Source organism: Oryctolagus cuniculus, chromosome 5 (genome assembly GCF_964237555.1).
Source record: "Oryctolagus cuniculus chromosome 5, mOryCun1.1, whole genome shotgun sequence".
NCBI lineage: Eukaryota > Metazoa > Chordata > Mammalia > Lagomorpha > Leporidae > Oryctolagus > Oryctolagus cuniculus.
The window spans coordinates 109,191,423-109,197,422 of NC_091436.1; positions in this window are offsets into that span (position 1 = coordinate 109,191,423).

Sequence of the window (6,000 nt, forward strand, 5' to 3'; positions counted from 1 at the left end):
AGGTGGAGGCTTAGCCAACTATGACACAGGTCTGGCCCCTGCCCATTTTAAATTGCATTATTATTATTATTTATTTTGGATTGAGTTCTCCTTTTGCATGTGCATAATTTCTTGGGGGTAGAGCCTCAGGAACTAAATTACATGGGCATAGTGTTTAGATACCTTGATTTTATTCAGAAATTCTAGGTTGTTTTCTAGAAGGCTTCATCATTGTACCTTCCCACCACAACATGCATGAACATTTCTGTATTGCCAAAATCCTCCAACACTTGGCATTATCCAACTTCTGATTTTTTTCCCTTCAATGGATATAAAGTATCCTTTCATAGGTTTTTTAAACACTTATTTCTCTGATTATTAATGAGTTTGAACATGCCTTTTTTTTAAAAAAAAGATTTCATTTATTTATTTGAAAGGTAGAGTTATAGACAGTGTGAGAGAGAGACAGAGAGAAAGGTCTTCCTTCTGTTGGTCCAATACCCAAACGGCTGCAACGGTGGGAGCTGCACCAATCTGAAGCCAGGAGCCAGGAGCCAGGTGCTTCTTCCTGGTCCTCCATGCAGGTGCAGGGCCCAAGCACTTGGGCCATTCTCCACTGCCTTCCTGGGCCACAGCAGAGAGCTGGACTGGAAGGGGAACAGCCAGGACTAAACCGACGACATGTGGGGTGCCGGTGCTGCAGGCGGAGGATTAACCTAGTGCGCCACGGTACCGGCCCCTGAACACGTCTTTCTATAGGAGTATCTGCTGGGGTTTCTTCCAAAAATTGCATATTAATATCCTTTGCCTGTTTTCCTTTAGATATCCTGTTTCTTACTGATGAGTGGTAGCACTTTTTTAAACAGTAAAGAATAAGGATTAACATGAAGGATACTGAGTACTATGGTTGAAGTTGTAAGGGGAATGGAATCCTGAAAAAAAATACCTGAGGGGTTTCAAACACTAGTGTAGAGGTAGGTGTGTGATTCAGCAGTTCTGAAACTGCTTGGGACATCTACATCCCATATTAGAGTGCCTGATTTGAGTCCCAGCTACTTTTCTTCTAATCCAGCTTACTGCTAATGTACACTCTGGAAAGTAATAGAGGATGGCTCAAGTACTTGTGTCCTTGTCACCCACATGGGAGAACTGGATTGAGTTCTGGGCACAACCCTGGCTGTTGTGGGCATTTGGGGAATGAAGCAGCAGATGCATGACCTTTCTCTGTTTCTATATTTCAAATAGAATGAAAATAAAAATTGTTTAAAAATGAAAATGCCTTTTAAAAGCTCATGTAAAATTTGCATTATGATAAAAAATTAATGAATATTAACATTTCATATTATCTTTTAATGTCATTTTTCCATGAACTGTGTGAATACTCCTCTTATAGAGGATTTCAACTGTATTGTAATGATTAATTCCTCAGGTTAGGTGGTAGATCAAACACATTTACTGAATTTTAAAAAATCTTGTAAATTGTAGGTGTTATGAAATTTTAAACAAATTCTACATGTTAGAAAGTAGTTGATTTTCTAGATCAGGGTGTCTCCGAGTGTGGTCCTTCCAACAGTAGCATCAACATTACTACAGAACTTGTCAGAAATGCAAAATCAGGAAGGGCATTGTGGTGCAGCCCTTTAAGCTGCCACTTGGGACATCCACATCTCGTATTAGAGTGCTGGTTGGAGTACTGACTGCACCACTTCTGAACCAGCTTCCTGCTGATGCATCTGGGAAGGCAGTGGACAATGGCCCAAGTCCTTGGGTCCCTGTCACCTATGCAGGAGACCCAGATGGAGTTCCTGGCTCTTGGCTTTAGCCTGGCTGAGAACTGGCTGTTCTGGGCATTTGGGGAATGAACCAGTGGATGGAAAACCTCTCTCTGTCTCTCTCTCTCTCACCTGGTCTCTGTTACCCTGCATTTAAAATAAATGACTAATTAAAAAAATGCAAAATCAGCCTGTTTTCCAAACCTCTGGACTCAAATTCTTTGGATGGGTAGTGGTGTTTTAACAAAACTCTGTAGTGATTCTACGAGTTGCTAAAGTTTTGAATTATCATGGAGGAAAAAACCACAGCACATTTTGATGCTATCTTAAAAAATAAGAGATTAAGGAAGGTGTGTGTTTGACACAGCAGTTAAGTCACTGCTTAGGTGCCTTGCATCTCATACTGGATTGCCTAGTTTGAATTTCAGCTACTTTGCTTCCAGTGTAGCTTCCTGCTAATACCCACCCTGGGAAGCAGTGGATGATGGCTCAAGTACATGAGTCTCTACTACACAGGTGGGAGACCTGGATTGAATTCTGGGTTCCTGGCTTCAGCCTGGCCCAGCTTTGGCTGTTGCACACATTTTGAGCACAAACTGGTGGATGAGAGATCACCCTGTTTCTGTCCCTTTGTTTTGTTCTTTCAAATAAATGAAAATAAAAAAATAAAAAAGATTAATCTGTTGAAACCAGCAATTCTCCTTCCATCTGCCTCTCTCCCTCCTACTCCCTCATACCCTTCCTAATTTTTCTTTGGATGTTGTTCCTCTGTCTGAACCAAATTTCAAAAAATCCTATTAATTAATGGTTGTTGAGCCAGCGCCACGGCTCAATAGGCTAATCCTCCGCCTGTGGCGTCGGTACCCCAGGTTCTAGTCCCGGTCGGGACACCAGATTCTGTCCTGGTTGCCCCTCTTCCAGGCCAGCTCTCTGCTATGGCCTGGGAGTGCAGTGGAGGATGGCCCAAGTCCTTGGGCCCTGCACCTGCATGGGAGACCGGGAGAAGCACCTGGCTCCTGGCTTCAGATCAGCGCGGTGCACCCGCTGAAGCGCACTGGCCGCGGCGGCCATTGGAGGGTGAACCAATGGCAAAAAGGAAGACCTTGCTCTCTGTCTCTCTCTCTCTCTCACTGTCCACTCTGCCTGTCAAAAAAAAAAAATTATTGGTTGTTGGTAAAATACCACAGTTGAAATACCAGGACATGTAACTTCATCACTAAGACTCTTTAATTAAATGTTGAGGGGCCAGCACTGTGGCTTACTAGGATAAGCCTCCACCTGCAGTGCTGGCATCCCATATGGGCACCGGTTCATGTCCCAGCTGCTCCTCTTCTGATCCAGCTCTCTGCTATGGCCTGGGAAAGCAGCAGAAGATGGCTGGCCTAAGTGTTTGGGCCTCTGCACCTGCATGGGAGACCTGGAAGAAGCCCCTGGCTCATGGCTTTGGATTGGCCCAGTTCTGGCTGCTGCAGCAATTTGGGGAGTGAACTAGCAGATGGAAGACCTTTCTCTCTGTCTCTCCCTCTCTCTGTCTAACTCTACCTCTCAAATAAATAAATAAAATCTTAAAAAAAATTGAAGTAATCTAATTTCTGTTACATTTTTTACCTTACCATATCCAACATCACTTTTCATAATTCAATTGCTAAATTTTTAGCCTCATTTTGCATGTCTAATTCTTTTTTTAAATGCAGAATGGAAATCTCTCCAGCAATGTTCAGTAAACTTGCACTATAATTTCTTGAAATTTTGATGCTAGAGAAACTTAGATCATAACAGTGCTAGATTTCTCTTTCTCTAATTTCAGTTCCCAACCAGAAACCCAGGAAACAACCTGTTATTTCTTTACTGGTAAACACTCCAGCTGAAATTCCAAAGAATCTTTTAATGGTGATGATTATGCACAACCTTGCTGAGATAAGCACCTGGAAATTTGCATGGGTAAAATGTCAGCAAATTTTAAAAGCTTCCCCAACTATTTTGCAAAATGATTTCAGAGATGATTTATCTTTCTATTTTACTAATCTCCATTTGGCTGTACAGGGCTAGCCTTAGGTAAACTCCGATAGATGTGAGTGCAATTTGTCCATGACACCATATCTGCTTTTTAGTTCTTTCTAAACCAGTCTGGGCCTGCCTGTATTCTGACAGTAGGATTCTCCTGCTGTCTTCCTCAGGAGCATCATGGTCCTTTCTCCTTGGTTCTTAAAAGGTATCCTCACTGTGCCCTGTGGGTCAAGAAAGTCATACTCCCCACCTCCTTTCCACACAAACAAAACTTAATCTCTAGGGTCCCTATTCCCCCAGGGTTCTCATCTGCTGACAAAGGTGCTAATGAATTTAAATGGGATCAATCAACCTTGACTGATTGTGCTCAGCCTTTAGTTTTCACACTACTTTTAGGAAGACCTTTGAAAAAGAAGTAAAACAAACATATGCTATATTCAACTAATCCTGTTGAGCATCTGCAAATTGGCTGCTTTCCCTGGGGTGAAGACGGTTCTCTAACAGTCAGTCTCTACGTGGGGAGCACTGAAACCATATTGATGGCAAGACCACATCCCCAGAGATTCTGATGTCACTGATCTGGGCCTGGGTCTGGGCATTGGTAGTTTTACAAAATGATACCAATTTGTTTCTCCTCTTCATCATGCATTAGAATCCCCTCAAGGGTCTGTTAAACCAGGATTACTGGGCTCTATCCTGAGTTCCTGGTTAGGATAGGGCCTGATCATTTATAATTTGAGCTTCTAACAAGTACCCTGGAGATATTGCTGCTGGTGGTCCAGGGTCTGCATTTTGAGAATACTGCTTCCCTGCCTTAAATACTTCAACACTTTACAATGACTAAGAACACTATTCTCCTTGATACCGGTGATGGTGATACCGGTTTATCACCATCAGTCCATGAAATGTCCTCTCACCTTTTTTTTTTTTTTTTTTCCTTTTTAAAAACTTTTTACCCAATTCCCAACATCAGCCCTCCATTCTCTCATTTCCCAGCAAAGGGACTTCCTGTAGACTCGTCCTGCGAGGTCCACTTTGCCGGGATGGTGGGGTGACGGTGTTCTTCAAGAAGCACCCGAGACAAGTTTTGGTGAACATGTCCGTTTATTACTGATCAAGCATAAGCTTTTAAAGGGCAGGCAGATGGGGCCTAGCTTATTCAGGGCAACACTAATTCCACAGGATAAAGCCAATATTGGTGCCTCTATGCTTCTCCAATCAGCCTGAAGGTCACGTATGCTATGGTAGCTTTCCAGGTAGTCCTAATAGGCTGGGGCACACCTGGGAGCTGTTTACCTGATTGGTAATTACAAAACCCTTCAACAGGGAGGGGTTGGGGGTGGGGGAAATGTGCCTGGAGCTCCTGCCGCCTGCAGGCAATCAGGCCATCCCAGGAGGCATGGTGTGCCACGCCCTCCTAACTTCCTGCATGGGCTAGGCAGGCAGTCTCCCAGCCAAGCACAGGATCACCCCCAACTTCCTAGAACTCACTTGATATAGTACCTTTTATAATTATGGAGAAATATAATTAACAGATCAATCCTGAGAATTATAGTCACAGACTGCTTGGAGCAGAATTTTAAAGCTGGAGTGGTTTTGGGTAACTTTGAGTTACAAAATGGCCTTATATCTTCAAATATAGTGTCTGAGGGGGATTGGTTCCAGGATTTTCCCCAGACACCAAAATCAGGCCCTCAGTTACCTCATATAGCATGACGTAGTACACATAGTACTATGTAAAGTTCATTATGTGCATAATAGTACACAGTGGCAATGTGCTTATAACCCACACACATATATCTATTTTAAATGATCTGCAGGATATCTATCATACCAAATACATTGTAAATGCTTTGCAGATAATCATTATGCTGCATTGTTTAGGAAATAATGCCAGAAAGTCTGTACATGTTCAATAGATACACTTTTTTTTTCTGAATATTGTTGATCCTGGATGGTTAATTATGTGCATGTGGAGCTCATGGGTGTAGAAGGCTGAATGTACTAAAAATCTTATACTGTTTAAATAAATGATGTAACACAACTTTTTTAAAAAAATATTTTACTTATTTGAAAGTTACAGAGAGAGGTAGAGACAGAGCGTGCAAGAGAGATCTTCCATCTGCTGGTTCACTCCCCAAATGGCCACAACAGCTGGAGCTGAGCTGATTTGAAGCCAGGAGCCAGGAGCTTCCTCCGGGTCCCACATATGGGTACAGGGGCCCAAGCACCTGGGTCATCT